Source organism: Ovis canadensis, chromosome 2 (genome assembly GCF_042477335.2).
Source record: "Ovis canadensis isolate MfBH-ARS-UI-01 breed Bighorn chromosome 2, ARS-UI_OviCan_v2, whole genome shotgun sequence".
Taxonomy (NCBI): domain Eukaryota; kingdom Metazoa; phylum Chordata; class Mammalia; order Artiodactyla; family Bovidae; genus Ovis; species Ovis canadensis.
In genome coordinates this window covers 141777217-141799735 of record NC_091246.1, presented here as the reverse complement: position 1 = coordinate 141799735, position 22519 = coordinate 141777217, and the positions used below count along the sequence as shown (strand labels likewise).

General features: G+C 41.0%; 1 long non-coding RNA gene across 1 annotated transcript; it reads right to left on the bottom strand.

Moving 5' to 3' along the window:
• Positions 1-1809: 1809 nt before the first annotated feature.
• On the bottom strand, positions 1810-15190 carry LOC138433854 (uncharacterized). The gene is made up of 6 exons (XR_011254491.1): positions 15066-15190; positions 14705-14856; positions 6794-6918; positions 4379-4753; positions 4179-4288; positions 1810-2524 (listed from the first exon to the last, which is right to left on the bottom strand). It is a non-coding gene; the product is annotated as an uncharacterized lncRNA (long non-coding RNA).
• Between the last annotated feature and the right edge of the window lie 7329 nt (positions 15191-22519).

Below are 22519 nucleotides of genomic sequence, written 5' to 3'. Positions count from 1 at the left end.
GCTCTGATTGCTGTGGTCAAAACGTCCAAAACTATGTTGAATAGTAGTGGTGAAACTGGGCACTCTTGTCTTATTCCTGACTTTAGGGGAAATGCTTTCAATTTTTCACCATTGAGGATAATGTTTGCTATGGGTTTGTCATATATAGCTTTTATTATGTTGAGGTATGTTCCTTCTACTCCTGCTTTCTGGAGAGTTTTTATCATAAATGGATGTTGAATTTTGTCAAAGGCTTTCTCTGCATCTATTGAGATAATCATATGGCTTTTATTTTTCAATTTGTTAATGTGGTGTATTACATTGATTGATTTGCGGATATTGAAGAATCCTTGCATCCCTGGGATAAAGCCCACTTGGTCATGATGTATGACCTTTTTAATGTGTTGTTGGATTCTGATTGCTAGAATTTTGTTAAGGATTTTTGCATCTATGTTCATCAGTGATATTGGCCTGTAGTTTTCTTTCTTTCTTTCTTTCTTTTTTTTTTTTTGTGGCATCTTTGTCAGGTTTTGCTATTAGGGTGATGGTGGCCTCATAGAATTAGTTTGGAAGTTTACCTTCCTCTGCAATTTTCTGGAAGAGTTTGAGTAGGATAGGTGTTAGCTCTTCTCTAAATTTTTGGTAGAATTCAGCTGTGAAGCTGTCTGGACCTGGGCTTTTGTTTGCTGGAAGATTTCTGATTACAGTTTCAATTTCTGTGCTTGTGATGGGTCTGTTAAGATTTTCTATTTCTTCCCGGTTCAGTTTTGGAAAGTTGTACTTTTCTAAGAATTTGTCCATTTTTTCCAAGTTGTCCATTTTATTGGCATATAATTGCTGATAGTAGTCTCTTATGATCCTTTGTATTTCTGTGTTGTCTGTTGTGATCGTTCCATTTTCATTTCTAATTTTATTGATTTGATTTTTCTCCCTTTGTTTCCTGATGAGTCTGGCTAAAGGTTTGTTAATTTTATTTATCCTTTCAAAGAACCAGCTTTTGGCTTTGTTGATTTTTGCTGTGGTCTTTTTTGTTTCTTTTGCATTTATTTCTGCCCTAATTTTTAATATTTCTTTCCTTCTACTAACCCTAGGGTTCTTCATTTCTTCCTTTTCTAGTTGCTTTAGGTGTAGAGTTAGGTTATATAATAACCATTTTTAGATTTTTATGCTTATAAAGCACTTTTTGTCATGGTAAAATTCACATCACATAAAATTTATCATTTAAAAATATAGTTTAATTGAGGATAATTGCTTTACAATGTTGTGTTACTTTCTGCTGTACAACAACATGAACCAGCCATAAGCACACATATATTCCCTCCCTCTTGAACCTCCCTCCCACCCTCCCTCTATTTTAACCATTTTAAGTGTACCATTCATTTTTAAGTGTACAATTTTAAGTGGCTTTAAGGGTACTCACATTGTTGTCCAACCATCACCATTATCCATCTCTGGAACTTATTCATCTTTCTAAACTGAAACTCTGCATCCAGTAATTGTTTAATAACTCCCCATTTACCCCTCCCCAAGCCTCTGGTAACCAGTATCCTACTTGCTGTCTCCATGGACTTGACTATTTTATATACTTAAACTAAATGGAATCATACAATGTTTGTCCTTTTCTGTCTACCTGATTTCACTAAGCATGAATTTAAGGTTTATCCTTGTTGTACAGGCTGAGTAATATTCCACTGTACACATATACCACATTTTGCTTATCCTTTCTTCTGCCTATGTGCATTTAAGTTGTCTCCACCTTTGGGCTATTGAGAAGAACATTGCTATGAACACGGGTGTACAAATCTGTTCTCTATTTCCTGCTTTTAATTCTTTTGGGTGTATCCCAGGAAATGGAATTACTGGGTCATATGATAACTATGTTTACTTTTTTGAGAAACTGTCATACTGTTTTCCATTGTGTCTGTGCTATTTGACCTTCTCTCTGGTAAGGCACAAGGGTTCTAACTTCTCTACATCCTCACCAACACTTCTTATTTTCAGTTTTTTAAATAATAGCCATTCTAATGGATATGAAATTGTATCTTGTGGCTTTGATTTGCATTTTGTTAGTGATTGGTGATCTTGAGCATCTTTTCAGGTTCTTATTGCCCATTTGTATCTCTTCTCTGGAGAAATGTCTATTCAAGTCCTTTGCCAATTTTTAAATGAGGTGGCTTATTTTTGTTGTTGAGTTGTAGGAGTTCATTATATATTCTGAATATTAACTGCTTATCAGATATATAGCTTGTAAATATTTTCTCCCATTCCATGAGTTGCCTTTTCACTTTCTTGATAGAGTCTTTTGGTGCACAAAAGTTTTTAATTTTGATGAAATCCAATTTATATCTGTTATTGTTCTTGGCTATGCTTTCAGTGTCATATCCAAGAAATCATTGCCAAATCCAAAGTCATAAAGCTTTTCTCCTGTTTTCTTCTAAGAATGTTATAGTTGTAGCTCTTATGTTTGGGTCTTCAGATCCGCTTTGAGTTTTAAAGTAAGGATCCAAATCCATTCTTTTGTATGTGGATATCCAGTTTTCCCAGCCTGTTTTGATGAAATGCATTTTTAGATATTTAAAATGCATATTGCACACCATTCTTTCTTAAACGATATATAGAAGACAGCAAATGTGTTCATGAGGACTCTTAGCTGCCCTAAGATCATTAACTCTTGTTCTATACTGTGCTATAATGACTATTTCAGGGTTTCCTTATACTAGTGACCTCACACTCCTGGGTTTATTTGTTCCTCTCTAGGTTTTCATTGCTCTTATTTCTCCTTCTTTGTCATCAAACTGCTTACAGTCAATAACTTAGCTGTCATGTCTCTCTCATAACAGTGTGCCCTCCACATTTGTTTCTATAGACAAACAAACCTGAGAGTCAAACTTAACAAAAACTGTGTATAAACTTAAAGTCAGTATTCTCTAAGGAAGGATCTAGTGGATTCATGAATAGAGTAAAGGAAATGTTATTTGGTGTTATGAGAGCTATTGACTTTGCTAAAAGATCTCTGTCATTTACGTTGAGGTCTTTCTTCATCTTTGTCTGATGTCTACATAATCAGGTATGACTCACTGGTGTGCTGATAATGTTTAAAAGCCAGCATTCAAGGTCGGGAGAGGGAAATCTTTATTTATAATGGTTGCTGATTTCCATGGTATAAATACTCCCAGTGTGACCGATTGCAAGCTACCAATGTGATGTAACTGAAAGTAGAGATAGGAAGAGATATACAGTAGGGAGTCATCAGATAGCATTTTGTTACACAGATACAGCAGGTATGAATAACTCCAAGAGCAGAGTTTAAAACAAAATGTAGCAAAATAAATAGGATATGATGCATTTTGAGTACTTATTGTTTACTATCTTGTTTTCAGTATAATTCTTTCAATGTAAGTTTATGCAGCTTAAATCTTAATAAAAACCATATTATACAACTGGCTCACAAACTTTCTGAAAGTTTAACAATCCACTCTTGTGAGTCGGGACAAGTCAGTACCAACACTCAACTCCTTTGCACTAAGGGTAATAAAATCACGAAGTTTATTATCCCTAGAATTTGCACAGACTCAAAATGTTAATGAAGCTTTTAAAGGTTCAGATTAATTAACAAATGACATGCATGACCAGTTACTAATGGAAACAGGAATATTTTGATGGTATTCTGCAGAATATTAGATAACTAACAATTTCTGTGTTCTTATTTTGTGCCAGGCACTATGATAAGTTCTTTATTGTCAATATCTTGTTGAATCCTGAAAAAACCCTTGGATAGGTGTTACTATCGCCACACTAGAGATGAGGCAACGGATTTGAGGAGGTTCATGTGTTCAGAGACATACTAGGTTTTGAACTTGTATCTGCTTGTTACCATGCATTCAAGAATTCTTTATTGAAAGCCCACTGTTAACCTGATGATGAGCTAAGAGGTAGACTGAGAGGAGGAGAAAGCAGCTGGACAGAGATTGAAGGGGATTATGGTGCAAGATGAATCTAGATATACCAGGGTGACCAGACCAAGCAGAACCTTCTAGACCACAGTAAGGAGTTTGGTCTTTATTCAGGAGCATTGAAAGCCGCTGAAAGATTTTAATTACAGGACTTGAAATTTGTTCAACTCTGCCTTTTGATGGAACTTTCTGTGTGGAGTGGGGCTTGGTGTACATAGGAGACCAGTTAAAAGTCATTATAGTTACCCTGGCAAGAGATGATGAAAGATTGGTTTAGGGTGGTGCTGGCTTCTGGTTTCTGCATCTGGATGCAAGGTAGCATCACTTGGAGACAGAGCCGTGCAGGAGACATGTCCCTGGAGGAAAAAATCAAGATTTGAACTTAGCACATGTTGACTTTGAGGTTTCTGTAAGTGTTTGAAGAAGTTCAGTGAGAAGTTGGATACCGAAGTTGGGGAGATGCAAGCCATTCTTTTGATCTCTGTGCTGCACTAATTATGTCATGAGTTGCAGCAGATGAATCCTGAGAGCCTTTGAAATCTTGGCATTTCATGACGTTACGTTCCCTGATATTTGAGATAGACATGAAAGAGCTGCTACCTCTTTCCGTGTATGTCTCTGTGTGCTGCTGGTGGAAAGAAAATCTTTCTTTGGATGGACTTTGGGACTTATCTTCAATGTCATTGCTCCATTTTTATCTTGAAAAGTCATGCAGGAAGGTCATGCCGACCAGGTACACCATCACAAGGGGCTTAGACTTGATCATGTAAACCAGTCTTTAATGCCAAGCATGCAGAAGGAGCCAGAGCCGATTAATGTGGCTGTGGATAGAAGAGATAGAGAAGGAGAGGCGATGGTGAAAAAGCTGCTATCTTTCTCTAGGATATTTTTTGTTGTTGTTGAGTACAGTTCCTTAATAACATTGTGTTAGTTTCTGTTGCACAGCAAACACATACTCTTATATACACATACATACATACACATACATATATACACACACACACATACTCTTTTTTAGATTTCCTTACAATTTAGGTCACCCATAGAGCATTAAGAAGAGTTCCCAGAAGCTATTATTTTTCTTTTTTTTAATTAGCTTTTATTTTTCTTTAAAAAACACATGACAATAGTTTAAAAAAAATCAAATAGCTTCTAAAAATCTTATGATAGAAACTGATCCCTTGCCCAACCTGTCCCCACCTTCAGTCTTATTTCCCAGAGCCTACTACTTTCAACTCTTTTAACTCTTACAGGATGTGCTGGGCTGTGTTTAGTCATTGAGTGTCTTACTCTTTGTAGTCCTATAGACTGCAGCCTGACAGGCTCCTCTGTCCAGGGGATTCTCCAGACAAGAATACTGAAGTGGGTAGCCTTTCCCTCCTCCAAGGATCTTCCCAACCCAAGATCGAACTCACGTCTTCCACATGGCACTCCATTTCCTCTGTGTCCTTACAAAGAAGAGGTCATGTGAGCACCCAGCAAGACAGCAGCTGCTTGTAATCGAGGGGAGAGCTGTTACCAGATGTCAACCCTGCTGGCATCTTGGACTTCCAGCCTTCAGACTGTGAGAAAATGCATTTCTGTTTGTTGAAGCCACCCAGTCTGTGGTGTTTTGTTACGGCAGCCAGACTAATACTCTCCTCATGCTTGACTGATATTTTGGTAAATATAGAATTTTATTTTGAAAATCCTTGCCCCTCAGAATTTAGAAGATGATGGCATTTGATTCTTGTCTTTATATGTGACTTTTATTTCCTGTTTGGAGGCTTTCAGGGACATCTTTGCATCTCCTCTGTTCTGACATTTTACAACGCTGCAGCTTTGGCACTTGTGTTCATCATTCATTCACTGGGCTGAGGACTTGGTGGTTCCTTATGATCTGGAGATCCATGCCTTTTTGAAAATATTTCATATATCATTTCTTTGATAATTTTACTGTCTCCATTTTCTCTATTCTGTGTTTTCAGAAACTTTATTAATCATGTTAAGAGCTTGGAGATTGATTCTCAATTTCCTTTTAAAAAATCATTTATTTGCTATCTTCTACTTACGCTTTTTATTTAGGTTTGTAGAAGAAATTATAGAACAAAGCTTATACTAAATATTTTAATTCCAGGTACTGTATTTTTAATTTCCTAAAGGTTTTCTTGAACTCTTTTTTTCCCCCTCCATATCTTGGATTTGTTTTATGAATACATCGTTTGGATCAGAGGTTGATTTTCTTTCTTTGTTTAAGGTTCCTTCTGCGCCCATATTGTCTCTGCTTTCTTTTTCTGTTTGTTTAAGTTTGGTCTCGTATGCCAAAGATTTTCCTCAAGTGTTTGCTGATCCTTTACTAGTATTAAAGATTGAGACACTGGACAACAGTTTGGGAAGTCTGTGTGTGTGTGCTGGGGGAGTAGGGGGCTGGGCTTGCTGCGTGGAGAGTGTCATCATGGGATGGTGGTGTTTTAAACCAGCCCTTCTACTGGGAGAGTCCTAAATGTCAGATTCTGAGCTCTTTTCTTGGAGGCTATTCAGTTTTGTTTTGTTTTTAAATAGAAGCATCAGTCCTCCAGGCTCCTGTTTGAGAGACTTGGTTGCTGGTATTCAGGGAGTAGGACAAAACCTAGAGGGGGGAGGGGGCTGGGTCTCACAATTCTATACATAAACTTTGCTTTGGCCCTCTGTTTGAGCTCAGGCCACGCTCCAGTCTGGCACTGACCCCCAGGGCCTGGATCTGAAGCCATTTTTAATCAGTTTCTCCAACATGGACCACAACTCTCCCATAGAGTTAGTGTCAGGATGGGGTTGGGTGGGCAGGAAGCTGGATCGCTGCTTCTGGAAATCTCTCTGCAGCACTTTTACTGTTACGTACTCACCTCTGCCAAGTCGATTGCCACCTCTCCAACTCAATTGCCATCTTCAAGAAACTTGCTGAAATCTCTCTTTCACTTTTGTCTCCTCTTTCGTCCTCTCGGTCCACATATGCTAACACCTTTTATTCCTTCAGTGTTATTTTAGGGAAGTTTGGAAGGGAAGAAGAGACAAATGCATGTTATAATTCTGCCATATTTAACTGAAAGCCTCTCTCCTTTCTCCCCCTGCTTGAAGATTTGGAATCTGTATAAGTAAAAAGAAATAATTAAAACCTATATACTAATTATTAATTGTCAGAATAGGACAACTTTTCATTTATATGAATCACAGTTACCAGAAACAAACCAAAATAATAATAATAAGTTGAGGATTTTCCTCCCCTAATTCTCCAATTATACCCTCGAAAAAAGACATTCTGTTAATTAACCAGACACTGTTATCACAGAATATTTGTAGATAAAGTGTCAACAGGGAATGGATTCTAAGAAAATCCACCTTTGAAAATGTCTTCAAATTCCTCTTTTCAGTGTCCGATGTGGCACATTCCCATGACCACTTTGGGCTATTGTGAGTTTATCTGAGACAAGTAAGGTCATTTTGATCAATGTGATGAGTCCTCATCATAAACATTTCCTTTGATTGGTACATGGTGGTGCACTTTTCTGCTAGTTGAGGGGAGGGGAAGCAGCATTTTTGTTGGCATTTGAGGCGAGGTGCTCATCTGAGGGCCCCTGAAAGTGGTAAAGGAGCTGGGGTTGCAGTAAAAAGCACAAGGTTCCTATGGTGCACTTCTGGATAAAAGCAAGAAATTAGCTCTCAGCCACAGCAAAGGAGCTGAGCAACTCTGAATAAGCACGCCCATCCTTCTGATTGAAGTGGAAGAGAAGGAGGTAAAAGAGCTTCTCCTGGTATCTGAGTACCAAGCAAGTCAAATAGAAAGGAAAAAGCTTTCTATTTTTTTTAGCGCCTCAAGAGCAGTTAACAAACCCTGACAGGGAAGGAGAAGTGGGCAAAACTGCACTGCCTGAAAGTTTTATTGAGAGAAAAGAGCAAAGAGCTTTATACACAGGGTGAAGAAATGACGCTCTTGGTTGGTAGAAAAGATAATAATGTGAGTTACAAGAAAGAACTGGTAAGAAACTGGAACTTACAATTCACAAATTTTTATAGTCAGCTACATGTAGCATTCAATACTTTAATAAAACAGAATAGATTTTTAAATATATAGCCAACATAGGAAGGGCCTTTCCAGGTAACTCAGTTGGTAAAGAATCCCCCTCCAATGCAGGAGACAGCCTGCAGTGGAGGAGACCCAGGTTCAATCCCTGGGTCAGGAAGACCCTCTGGAGAAGGGAATGGCAATACCCACTGTAGTATTCTTGCCTGGGAAATCCCACAGACAGAGGAACCTGGTGGGCTACAGTCCATGGGGGTCACAAGAATTGGACACAACTTAGTGACTAAACCCATCAATATAGAAAGGGAATTCCATTCTAACATTTGTAAGAAGCTATTCTGAACTTGGGGAGGAATATGAAATATATTTAGTGATGATGAAGTAGACATAGCTGATGACAGGTTTTTATTGACAAAATTTGTCAAGAGCCAAAGATGAAAAGAAAGACCTCAAGAATGAAAACATTTTTCCCTCTAATCAACAAACCATCCTCCAGGAATGAATTCTCATAATAACAATGTGTTGGGGAAATTATTTTCATTAGTAATAATGAAATAATGAAAAATCCATCCATTGATTTTTTAAATTGGCAATACTCAGTTACTAGGGGCCTTAAAATTCATCTGTTTAATCTAGAGATACTGTGAATAAGATGGGTTAATTATAGAATGAGAAAACTGGGGGTCTAAACATACTTTTATCATATGGTTGGCATAAGAAAAAAACAAATATCATTAAAGGGAATTTTAAGGAATATAAAAAAACCCACTTATTCCCTATTCTAACCCTCCTCCCCGAACTCTCAGCTAACTGATAGATGCCTCTCTATGCCTGGACAGTAATGCTCATTGGGATGTGTAAGGAGAATTGGGTACATGAGTTCCCAAAGGACTCTCGAAAGGATTAATTTGGGTTCTTTATGCCTTAGCATTAGGAATGTGCTATGCTTGAGAGTCCTCACATTCATGTTCCTTGAAAATGGTGCTGTTAGTTGAAACAAATCTGACTTAGAGGCACAGAATCACTCCCATTCAAAGACCCTACGCCCAAGCTCTCCAGAAATACCTCAAACACTGTATTTCGTGAACTATAAGTGACATGCCCTGGATACCAGGAAGTAAAGTACATTCAGCAGCTTGATTAACAAGATCACACTGTGACCCGATAACATCACAGAACACAGAACATACTACTAAACGTCCACCTTCATGATTCTCGTTTATTTTTCCTGGTAGCAGAGCAGAAAGTGAAAGAACTCCTTTAGGGCTATTAATATGGAAAGTCTTCTTTAGGGGGAGATTTTCATTTTTCTTTAAAGGAATTTGGTGGGTAGTGAGATGACCTTTTTGAATCCTTCTTGTATCTTATTTTATTTACTATTTATTTTTTAATAGGAGGATAGTTGCTTTACAATGTTGTGTTGGCTTCTGCCATACAACCATGATAATGTCATAATTTTATATATATATATATGTATATATATACACACACGCCCTCTCTCTTGAGCCTCCCTCCCCTATCCCATCTCATCCCTGTAGGTCATCACGGAGCTCAAGGCTGGCCGCCCTGTGTTATATAGTGGAATCCTTCTTGTAAAACAGGTATAGGTGGTTGTTACACCATCATTTTTTATTTCCTTCTCTCTTTCCTTCCTTTCTTCCTCCCTCCCTCCCTTCTTTCATTCCTCCTTCTCTCCTTCCCTATGGTTTCTTTTTCTCACTATTTCTTTTTAAAGAATTGCCATTATAAAATGAGTGTGTTTCAGCTACTAACACTGAGTAACAAATCACCCCAAAACTTGGTGACTTAAAATAACAACAGGGAGGCGGTTGAAGTGAACTGGATGCAGGGCTGCACAGGAAGATTAAGGTCTTAGGTCCAAATGCTGGCCATGGTTCGTAATACATTAATGCCGGGAGCAAGTCTGCACCTGTCTGGACTATCTTCTCCAAATTAGAGCCCTCTAAGGCCCCCGTCCAGCTCTAAAATGGTTTTATTCTATATTTAGCCCTGCCCCCAGGCCTCTGAGTGATTAAGTTTTTGAGCACTCTCTTTCTTTAAAACAGAAAGTCTCCTTCCACTTTGAGTGCCATCCTATCAGGCAGTGCAAGGTATACTTGGCTTCACATGACCCTTCCTAATATGCATGGAATCCTTTATCCTTTGATCTATTGCTGCACTTTTTACAAAGGCAGATAGTTTGAATGATGACCACATGCAGGACTGCAGAATCTTGCAGCTGGGAGGGGATCTTTATATGATCCATAGCATTTGAACCTCAATCCACAGAGTTAAAAGTCATAAGTTCTGGCCTTCCCAGGTGGTACGGTGGATAAGAATCCACCTGCCAATGCAAGGGACCCGGGTTTGCTCTCTGGTCAAGGAAGATTCCACGTGCCTCAGAGCAACTAAGTCCTTGTGCCACAACTACCGAGCCTGCGCTCTAGAGCCTGTGAACCACAACTGCAACCTGCGTGCTGCAACTTCTGATGTCTGCACACCGAGAGCCTGTGTCCCACAAGAGAAGACACCTGCAACGAGGAGCCCGTGCACCACCACACAGAGTAGCCCCTACTCTCCACAACTAGGGAAAGCCCGCATGCAGCAACAAAGACCCAGCACAACCAAAGATAAATACATAAAAACGCAGAAGTTCCATACCTTTTCTTAAGATCGAAGATTGCAACAATCCCTTGAACAATGATTTCCCCCCCCTTTATCAGATTTATTTAAAGATTATATGGGTATAGAATTGTAAACAATTTGATTTCACTTCTAATGAAAGTTGTCCTTGAAAAGAATTTTTTTAGGAGACTAAACACTTATTCACAGGATGTTTTGCTTATTCAAAGCATTTGTAGGATTCTTTTAATTGCTTTCAGAAATTTTTTAAAAACCAAATCAGCTCTTTTTACTTGATTTTTAAACTTGATCGTCCACTTGCCATTTCCTCTTTCCCATTTTTGGGCACCACCTTTTGGCTCTACCACCTAACCTCATAGCTTTGGTGTGTCAGCAAAAATATAAGAGACCCAGGAGCAGACAGGGGGCCTTGGAGGAGGTAGGATCTTGACTATGAATGGAAATCTAGAGAAGAGTTTCAGTAAGCAAATAAAAAGCATAGGGAATGGAAAAAGTTCATCTCAAAATGTTGATTTCTACTTTAATTATTGTAAATACTTGGGTACAGTGTTCTTCTAGAAATGGGAAACATTCACTAATAAACTGTTCATTCAATCATCACAATGCTAGGTGCTAGATATAAATCAGAGAATAAGACAAAGGAGGTCCCTGCTCTCTCTCTTCTCTCTCACTCTTTTTTTTTTTTTTTTTTTGGCCACACACTGTGTCTTGTGGGACCAGAGATTGAACCTGCACCCTTGGATGTGAAAGCATTGGAGTCCTAACCACTGGATCACCAGGGAATTACCCCCTGCTCTTACTGAAGGAAAAAAGAATAAATAAACCAAAAGAAACTATCAAATGGAGTTAAGTGGTAAGGAAAAGAATTATAGGTGAGATGTTGTGATAGAGGGTGACTGAGGGGTAACTTTGGAATGGGACCAGGGGGAACCTTGCTGAAATCTGAATGAGAAGTGGCCCATGTGAATATTCAAGGGAAGAGCATCCTAGTGTGGGAAGCAGATGGTACTTGGGCTGTCAGACAAGGACAGAGAGAATGGCAAAGTGAAAGGAGCACAGTGGGGAGGCTGAGAGGGGCAGGCAGGGACCAAATCATTAAGGCATTAAAAGTCAGCGAAGGAAGCGTATGGGTGCGACAACAGAGTAACCGATGTTCTGGCTTCTGTGTTAAAGAGTCACTGGACTTTGAAAGCAACCAAGACATCCTTCCATAGGCAAATGGGTAAGCGAACCTCGGTACATCTTTACAATGAAAGGCTATTCAGCGATAAAAAGCTATCAAGTCACAAAAAACGTAGAGAAACCTTAAGTACATACATCTAAGTGAATGAAACCTGTCTGAGAAAGCATCACGCTGTGTGATTCCAACTATGTGACATTCTGGAAAAGGCCAGACTATGGAACCAGTACAAGGATCAGTGGTGGCAAAGAGTTCAGGTGAGCGAGGGAAGGATGAATATGTCTAGTACAGGGATTATGGAGCAGGGAAATTATTCTGTATGATGTCTTAAGGGTAGATACACATCATTACACACTTATCAAAACCCATAGACTGTGCAAAACAAGTGAACCTTAATGTAAAATATGAACTTTAGTTAATAGTAATATATCAATATTGGTTCATCAATTGTAATCATTGTACCGTACCAATGCAAGATACTAATAACAGAGCAAACAGTCAAGGACGGGGTGGTGGTGGTGAGGAGACATAGGGAAATTCTCAGTATTTCCTTCTCAATTTTTCTGTAAGCCTAAAATGCTTCAAAAACATAATCTAGGAATTAATTTCTTTAAGTCACTGGAGTTGATATTTAACAGCTGGGTGGTAGAGGGTAGAGTGGTTGCAAGAAGACCCGTCTGGAGGCTGTTGATGCAGGCCAGAGGAGGCATGGTGGCCTGGATTTTGGGGCTAAGCGGGGAGGAGGGAGAAGATGGGGCAGATGGATAGCCCTGGAATGTGTTTTGTAAATGATCTTACTGGGACTTACAGAAGGCCTGCAAATGACTGGGAAAGCAACACAGGATGTCGGGTTTAAGCAGCTGGGTGAATGAATGGTCCTACAGTTTATGGAGGTGGGGGAAGTGAGTGTTGCCAGCCAGACCCATGCAGAGGGGTGGGTGGGTGGTTGGATGCACAAATTTGGAATTCTGGGGTGAGGTCAAGATGAAGATGGAGATCTGGTTGTCATCAGAATCTGGAAAATGTCCAGTCTCACAGAACTGGATAAACGCAACTCAAGCGAGTGTAGATAAGGTGAAGCAGACACTAGCTGCTGAACAGCTCAGCACTGGACGGGAGCTCAGACAGCAGCTGCCAAAGGAAGCTGAGAGGGAGCCCCCAGGAGATGGGAGAAATCCAGAGGCCTGCGGTGGCAGGAAGCCAAGGGAAGACTTGTTCTCACGCTGAAGGATTTATCTAAGCACAACTCTGAGGGGTACAACGACCTACGCAGGTGAGACACCCCATCAAACAGCAGGCTCACGTTCTCCAAGTCACTTCTGACTCTTCACCCAAGGGACTAAAATGCAACTCGTCTGGGAGCTGAAGCCTTACCCCTGGGTCCTGATAATTAGTCCTCCTCTTTGGGACTCATACAGCATTTCGGTTTAGAGTAGACCTTGGCCAAGTACAGCCTCTGAACCCACTTGTTTTTCTACAGCCCACAAGCTAAGAATGGCTTTTACATTTTTTAATAGTTGGGGAGAAAATGAGAGGAAGACTATTTTGTGGCATGTGAAAATTATAAGAAATTCAAAATGTCAGTGTCTATAAGTAAAGTTTTTATTGAAACAAGCCATGTTCTGAATGCTCATTTTCTGCCTGCTTTTGCATAACAAAGGTGGAGTTGAGTAACTGGGACACAGATTTGCAAAGCCTAAGATGTTCATTCTCTGTACCTTTACAGAAAGTTTCCTGGCTCCTGATTTAGGCACAGAATCTATATTATCATGTGTGAGGAATGGCATGACACAGGCTTATCAGTCCTCATCATGGATTCTCTTGGATACAACTTAACTTGAAGTTCATATATATGTGTGTGTGTGTGTGTGTGTGTGTGTGTGTGTGTGTGTGTGTGTATATATATATATATATATATTTTTTTTTTTTTTTTTTTCCCCCCACCAAATCTGACTCATACCCTTGGGGTCCTCATAGGACCATGTCATTCAGTGACTTCTGAACTTCTGCCTCCAGTCCTGCCTTCTCTCTGCAAGTGCAACTGCCTGCTAGATGTATCCGTCTGAGTCATCCTTAAACTCATCATATACAAAATGGAGCTAGCTACCTTGCCTTGTGGCTCAGCTGGTAAAGAATCCACCTGCAATGCTGGAGACCTGGGTTGGATCCCCGGGTTGGGAAGATTCCCTGGAGAAGGGAAAGGCTACCCACTCCAGTATTCTGGCCTGGAGAATTCCATGGGGACTGTGTAGTCCATGGGGTCTCAAAGAGTCGACTGAGCGACTTTCACTTTCACCTTCCTCTGAAAATGTATTTTATGTTACCATTCCTTAGTAGGATAGAGCAAAAATATGTCTTTACTTTCCTCCCCTTCCTGACAGAGTTTCAAAAACTCTTGGAATTTCCCCAGTGATGGGAGCCTCTTTTGTTATTCCTGATGGAGCCCTTTCAACCACATCTGAGTTTATGCTGACAAGGTGAGCCCTGGTGGGCCCGGGGAATTTCAGAAGATGGGCTGGCCACAAAAGAAAGACCAAGCAAGTGACTAAAGGGCTGGAACTCTCATTGCGTCACTCTCCTCCCACCTCCACGGAAATAAAAGGCACTGAGGATTGAGCGGTTGACTACCAATCATGTCTACCTACCAGAAACTCAGAAAAACTCTGGAATAAGGAGGTTAGGAGGAGCTTCCTGGTTGGTGAACATATCGGTGTACCGGGAGGATGGTGCACCCCAAATCTACAGAGGGCAGGGGCTCCTACGCTCAGGACCCTTTCGCATACGTGCCACTTCATCTGGTTGTTTTTTTATAGCCCATAAAACAGCCATTATTAAGGATTGTGCTTTCAGTGACTTCTGTGAGCTGTTTTAGCAGATGGTTGAACACGAGTGGGGCATTTGGGGAACACTCACATTTGTAGCCAAGACAGAAGTGTGGATCACCTGGGGACTCCACCTGTGGCTGGTGTCCGAGCAAAGCAGTCTTTTGAGACTGAGCCTTTAATTTGCCGAATCTGCTCTCAATTCTCTGGTGTCAGAACTGGATTGAATTGTAGAGTCTCCAGCTGGTGTTAGAGAACTGGTGTTAGAACCTGCTGAGTCATGGGTTTCACCATCCAACCAGCCACCCAAGGTAGAAATCTGACAGTTATTTTAGACTTGTTTTTTACTGCATAGTCCGTACTCCGCATTCAATCTCTGAGCCATGCTGACTGTGCACTGACTCTGCCTCCCTACCCCCGAGCCTCTGTTTCCCTCTCCCACTTCCACTGACCTGGCTTAGACAGCAACACTCACACAGATTGTGATAATAGCACCCCAATGATCCTCTCTAACACCAGTCTTGCCCTATTTCAAATTGATATGAGGTTTGTTTTTTGCTGTTGTTGTTTTGGTCATGTGGCTTGTGGTGTCTTAGCTCCCTGACCAGAGATTGAACCCATGCCCTCAGCAGTGAAGGTGCAGAGTCCTAACCACTGGACCATCAGGGAATTCCTGGTACTAGGTTTTAACTAGTGATCTATTGAGAAAAATACAGACTAGCCAAGTCATAAAACCATTTAAAGACTGACGCTTTGTACAGCAACAGTTCTCAAGCCTGATGGACATCACGATCACCTGCAAAGCCTTTGAAGCATCCAGATGTCTGCGCTACTCCCTCATTGATTCTGAGGTCTAGCTAGGTCCTACCCGAAGGGCAACAGGATAGCTTTTTCCTGGAGTTTCAGGATTAGACACGAAGTATCTGGAATTCATGCAGATGAAAGATTAAATCATGAAATCTTTGAGTTATTTTGGATCAGACAAAGAGGAAAATCTTTCATCACACTATTTAGCATTTTATGGCATTTCATCATTCAGGAGAGTTCAAAGTGCAAATATTTTGCAAATTCTTCACATCCAGTCTCTTTGAGGTTTTTTTTTGGATTCAGGCTGCAATCTGGTGACTGCTCAAAGCTTGCAAAACTTGATTTCGAGATTCCAAATCTGACAGCATCTTACCTGGGGTAAATCCTATTACAAAGCAATTTTAAACTGCCAGAAGAACGTATGTCTTCAGTAGTGGGAAAGGTTGCCTTCAACCACAGAGATCTCTCTTTGGGAACCAGAGTGTATTTCCAGGGTTCAGTGTTAGAAGAGTGCAGATGTAGTATTCCAGCCATTCTTCCTCTGGGTTGTTGCTCTATAGGCAGGGATAATTCTGTAATATCTCACCCACATGGATTAGCCATTCCTATAACAGCCGAGGTAATATAAGCACTACTGCTACTATTTTAAAAGAAATCATTCATTTTATCAGCAATACACAGGTGATTTGACCTTAAACTTAGGTAATTATAATAATTAAAGAGCTAATGCCACATTCGCAAGCCTGTGCAGACCCTCTCTCATTGCCTATTGTCTAGAAACCATTTTGCAGCATGTAGCTCTCTTTCTGTTCCCTGTTTCTTTGGCGCGCTTCCAAGATCCAGTCTGTTATTATTTAAACTCTCTCTGAATGTTGGTATGTTGGTATTTTTGTGCTCTGCCTCGTATGACTTATGGATTTTTGTTTCCTTCTCTGTGAGATATTTTCCACAGCCATTCAAAACCATTATTCATTCCACATGCTTCAAATATAATGCCCACCTAATCAATCACCACTTCTGCATTTGAAAATAAAACCATCCTTTCTTTATTATATTAGGCAAATTAGTCAAATGAGTGTTTTCTAAAACTTGCTGCCTTTTTAGGGCCCTTGGCGCTCAGCCTGCCTTTCTCCACTGCCGCCTCCTCCCTTTCTCCTCCTCCTGTTTGCAAACAGTATCCGTTTCCTTTTGTGGTGTTCCGAGTGGATTCTGATCCTCCCCGACTGTGTCGTCTGCTTCCATGATCAAGCCTCCTTCCTTGGGAGCACTCCCTTCCAGATGGCGGGGTAGAAGCCTTCATCTCTTTCTGCCCTGCGACTAAGCAGCAAAGCCCCTCAGAATGAAGCAGACGTTCCTCTCCTCTCGGGCAGGTTTTATTTTTAGAAAGCACAGCCACCATACAGTCGATACGAATCACCAAAATTTACAAAATGCCTTTGTTGATGTTTTGCTGAGATGGGGTAGTAAAAGAAAAAGAAAAGAATGGAGCAGCTTACGTCCTCAATTCTTCCTTTCTCCATTCTCCCCCAGTTACATGTTTCCCTTAATTTCTCTGTTTTCATTTAATTTTAAGAAGGATTCCTTTGTTTTAAGAAACCAGGGTTTTTTTGTGCCAATCCCAACATTCTTATCAGTTAAGCCTGTTGAAGAGACAGACAGAACATAGCGCCTGCTGCCACAAGAAGTCACGCAGCCAAAGCCTGTTAGAGAGAACTCTGTCTAACTATTGTCCTGGCAGAGCAAATGGCCCTTCGAATCATGATTCTTTCTAAAGTATGTGTTTATAAGCAATTAAACTCCAGTTTTAGGGAAGACTCACTAACAGCATACATTATTTTAATAGACATACAGTTCTACTTTAAACTGTCTTCGCCATCTGCTCATCGTGATTATAAATGCAAAAAGAACATATTTTACATTAGCATCAGAAACTAGTGTGATATTAGGGATGGAAATGCCCATATATGCTCTTTGTACAATACCGAATGCATCTGTGCTATTTTCCTTTTCTTTCCACAGAACAAATCAGAGGAAGAAGATGCTTGTTCCTTGTGGTCTCTTTCCTGACATGGAAGATAATTTTCAGGATGGAAATTCATTAGGAGGGGATTTTGACTTAAGTGTTCAGACAAATATTCTTTGAAAGCTATATGAGCTGATATGTCTGGCTCTGTCTGGCTCTATAGAGTTATCTTATCTCTCAGCTAATAAAGGGGAAAAAACCACAATATACCAGGGGCAGTAAATCTACTGTAATCTTCTTTAAAGTCCATTGGAAATACAGTGCCTAATGTATAATGGGGAAAGTGTTTTTTCTTCCTATAAATAAAATTTAGAAGAATCATGGGATGCATATGCCTTGGTGGAACACTAATATAGAATTGAAAAAGCATCTGGGTAGACATATGCTGTGGTTTTCATCTGCATCTTTATGGGTGGGTGATCTTTCTGGGTGGAGAATAACGCCATCATAATGTTAGAGGACGGAGGAATGAAACAGTTCCATTTTCTTAGTGGGGTTGGTCAAAGCCACCATATAAACATATTCATTTCATAAGAAATGGTAGAGATGAGTCTATTAGACTCTCCACTAACAAGAATTTTTAGCCAGAGTTTAGATAGGTAGGCCAAAAGAAAGGGTACTCAGGGTGAGTGAAGAGAAGTTCGACAGTAGAGTCTACTTACAAGAATTTGGCCCTGCTCTGCAGCAAAGTGGATTCACCGTTTACTAAAAGAGCTCAGTTTATACTTCACTTCCAGGTCAACTAATTAAAGAACAAAGGGCAATACACCATTTCCCCTGAGCTTATTAATGTGTTTCTGTCTCTTGTTTTGCATCCTGGCCATATTGGACTCGGAAAAGGCAATGACACCCTACTCCAGTACTGGAAGGCAATGACACCCCACTCCAGCCTGGAAAATCCCATGGACCAAGGAGCTTGGTAGGCTGCAGTCCATGGAATCACTAAGACACGACTGAGCGACTTCACTTTCACTTTTCACTTTCGTGCATTGGAGAAGGAAATGAACCCCACTCCAGTGTTCTTGCTTGGAGAATCCCAGGGACAGGGGAGCCTGGTGGGCTGCCGTCTATGGGGTCGCACAGAGTCGGACACGACTGAAGCGACTTAGCAGCAGCAGCATATTGGACAGTGCTCAATGATAAAGGCTTGTATTTAGGATGAGAAATGTTTCATGCAGGTGAAGATGAAGATGTACTCACTCATTAGTAATGAGTGACTCTAGGCTCTGATCAACTGTATGGAATCAAGTAAATATCACCAGAGGTGACTGCTCCCATTTGGGCAGGACCAAGGCCTGCAGTGGTCACAGAACAGCTGCTGGAGGGAGAAAGCCATCACTCTTCTCCTTTCTCAGCTCTGGGTTAAAAGACAAACACTACTTAAAATACAGTACGCTACAAGAAAATATCTGGCTTTCTATGAAATAGCCCAACCTTGTAATTCTGTGAAAGGCTGCCTCCTGGTGTGGCTTCTGTTATTTTGTGTATGGGCTGAACTTTTTGAGTCCCTGTCTCATAAGCGTGTACAATGAGCCAACCCAACTACAAGCCCAACTTCCCTAAAGTACCACATTCATCATGTTACTCCCTGCTGGGAAATTTTTAGTGGCATCCACAGCTGACATTTGAAGTTGCTGCTGAACCCTCTGTGGGCATGATTTGCTGGCTTTTCATTCTAACTCCTGGAATTCTCTGGTCGCTGCCTAAGTCTCCCTTGCCCCTCATGGGATCATGAGGGGACATTTGCATCTCCGCAGGCAGCCTGTGAGGATCTGGGGAACTCCATCTGGGATTCTCTCTGGCTAAACACACGGTGCTGCCATATTCTCCTGCAGCAATGCTTGTTGGTTTAGGGACCTGCGTGATGGTCTCTTCCCTGAATGTCAAAAGAAAGCAAGCCCCATGCCCCCTGTAGTGTATCTTGGGTTTCTGTCACTCAAGCTGAGGGCCAAGACTGAGCGACTCTGGATTCTTCCTCATGGGTCTGATTAGGGCTTTATCCCAAAGCTTGTCTCCTCCAAATGTCTCTCACCTCTCCAAAGCTCCCCAAGCCTTCTCCTTCTTGATGTCTTTTCTCCTAGGGTTTTAGGCACTTACTCCTCCCTTATGGGTTGTTATAAAAACTCTGGTTCTCTAATGTTGGGTCCTTGAGAGCCACCAGTTCTTTCTTCCTTCAACAAAGGTTGGCTTTCACAAGTGAAATCTTGGGCTTTCACAACTTTTGTATCTGAAACAGGGAAGAAATATTGTTCTTCCTACCAAGCTGGGCTCTGCCTTTCATTAAAAGAAAGATTACTTCAGTTCCAATGGATGGAGGGTCAAAAAGCTTCAAGAATTGGGGGAAATAAAGATTATGTGGGGTTACACTTTAAAATAACGTTTTACTTCATATGCATTAAGATCCAGTTCAAATTCCATCTTCACTAATCACTCATTTTAAAGTGGTTTCTACCACCTCTAAACTCCTGAAGTGTGCAGCCCTCATACAGACCTTTAGAGCCTTGCCGGCAGCCATTTCTCCCTTATCTCTCCACAGAAGACTGTAATCTTATTATTCTCCATCCTGCCCGAGCTTAATTAAGAGTTACAGAGCCGTAAGCATTGTCTCCTTCCTGATAGACAGCCTTCTGGCGTCTCCCTGGGGTAATCCTGCATCTCACCTGGTGGTAAATATGCAAGTAATGGTGGTAAAGCCACCTGGAAACCTTAGAGGTGAGTTTGTAGCTGGTTCAAGTCTTGCCTTTCACATTTGCCCTGCTTTTTAAACTTTAGATATTTTAAAGTTGAGAGCCACAGCAGTGCCTCAATGTCAGCCTTATGAACTTGATTTTTGGACACTGAGTAGAGTTATTTAAAGGAGGAGATTTAATATTGAGAAAAGTAGACCCCTAAAAATGGTCTTATAAGGTCCCCATATTTGAAATTTGGAAAGAATGCATCACACTGGTCACAAAGGTATGTAGTCCTGGTTCCATAAGATTTGATAGTGTTTAATACATACAAGACAAGTAGAATAGGCTTCCCTGGTAGCTCAGCTGCAATGCAGGAGATCCCGGTTTGATTCCTGGGTCAGGAAGATCCCCTGGAGAAGGGATAGGCAACCCACTCTAGTATTCATGGGCTTCCCTGGTGACTCAGATGGTAAAGAATCTGCCTGCAATGTGGGAGACCTGGGTTCGATCCCTGGCTTGGGAAGATCCCCTGGAGGAGAACTTGGCAACCCACTCCAGTGTTCTTGTATGGAGAATCCCCATGGATGGAGAAGCCTGGTGGGCTACAGTCCATGGGGTCACAAAGAGTCGGGCATAACTGACTAAGCACAGCACAGCACAAGTAAAATATTGATTAAAATGCTTTAAACTGTTTTTTAATTAAAAAATAATAACTCTGGTTATTCTGGAAATCAAGCAACGCTAAAAATTACACACAAAATGCAAATGTCTACCTCATCCTAAATTCCTTTCTTGTTCCTCCTCCAGAGGCAACTTCTATTAACAGCTTCTTTTTAATCCTTCCAGAAAATTCTTGGGCACATACAAAGTATATTTATAGGGGTACATAATATGCATATGTATATGACTCCTTCCACCCCCAGTAAAAGTAGGCATACTTTATATATGTTATGAACCTTGCTTTATCCACTTAAAAGTGACTCATTCGTATATTTCTATGTCAGTATTTACAGCTTTCATTCTTTTTAACAGGAGCTTTGTTCTTGTTGTTCAATCACTCAGTCGTGTCCGACTCTTTGAGACCCCATGGACTGCAGCACACCAGGCTTCCCTGTCCTTCACGATCTCCCAGAGTTTACTCAAATTCATGCCCAAGAGGTGCTTATGACTGCCTTATCTGAATCTTTCGTACTTTGTTTGACCAATTGATCTAATTTTTAGGTCAATTATACAATATTAACAAGAATTTCTATCATCAAATTTCCTAAGCCAGGCTGCTGCTGAGAAGTCAAGGTCTTAGATTATACTAAATTTCATTTGGCTTTATCCTCCGTGCACTTCAACTCTGCACGGCTATGGTGGCCAGGGGTGTCTGTGGTCCTTCTATGTGCAGACGGAAAATATGGTGGAGGGGTAGCTTTTCCCAGGCTAATGAGGGACGTAGAGTCTCTCAAGGCCAGTATGGAGCCTTGTTTCATCTGTGCTTTGGTGCTGGCTTCATCGGGTTGTAACGCCAGGCCTCCTCTGGTCCAGCCCTTGCACTTGTCCAGGCTGGCTGGTTTGGTGTGACCTGCCACTTGTCCTCAGACAACCCCAGTTCTGTTCTGTTCACTGTTTAAGCCTATCTTCTCGATCATTTTGTGTATTTCACATTTTTTCACCCACAAGGCTTACTTGACCTCTGAGAGCTGACCACCCCTGTCTACTCTAGGATCTGGGACCCCTCCATCACCCCTCCCCCTTTTGGTTGGTCTCTGACTCTCAGGCAGCTCCTTCCTCTCAGCCCCTCTTGTTGGTCCCCCTGCTCTTCCAGCCTCATGTTAGAATGCCCCTAGGGTCTACTGAACATGGTCCACTGAACAAGGAAGACACCTAGGAATCATCCTCGATGCCTCTTTTTCTCTCATCTGGTTCACTAAGTCCCATCAACTTCTCTGCTGCTATTCTAGCTGAAACCACTTGTCTCCACAAGTTGGGTTGGGGTGAAAATAAGAAGAGCAAGAGAACAACTAGCCCAAGGGATAAAAATGTTATTAGCATGGATAACATGGAAGCTGATGTGTTTCATGAGCTTTTGAGCTTCTAATTTGAGCTAAATCTCATTGCTAGCCTTTGTTTCAACTGGGAAGAAAAGGCCAAGTGTTGACTTGAGTATGCAGAGTACATCCAGTCATTGCCTACTGCTGCCCACTTTAGTCCCAGGAAGGTGCAGGTTAAAAGGACTATGAGGCTAGCCAGGACTACACTAGCCAATATGGTAGCTACTACCACCTGCGGGTTCAGAGCATTTGCAGTGTGGTCAGTGCCAATGGAGATGTTCTGCAAGTGCGAAAATACAACCACATTTGAAAGACTTAGGACAATAAGATAAAAAATATTGTGAAATATCTTATTGATCATTTTT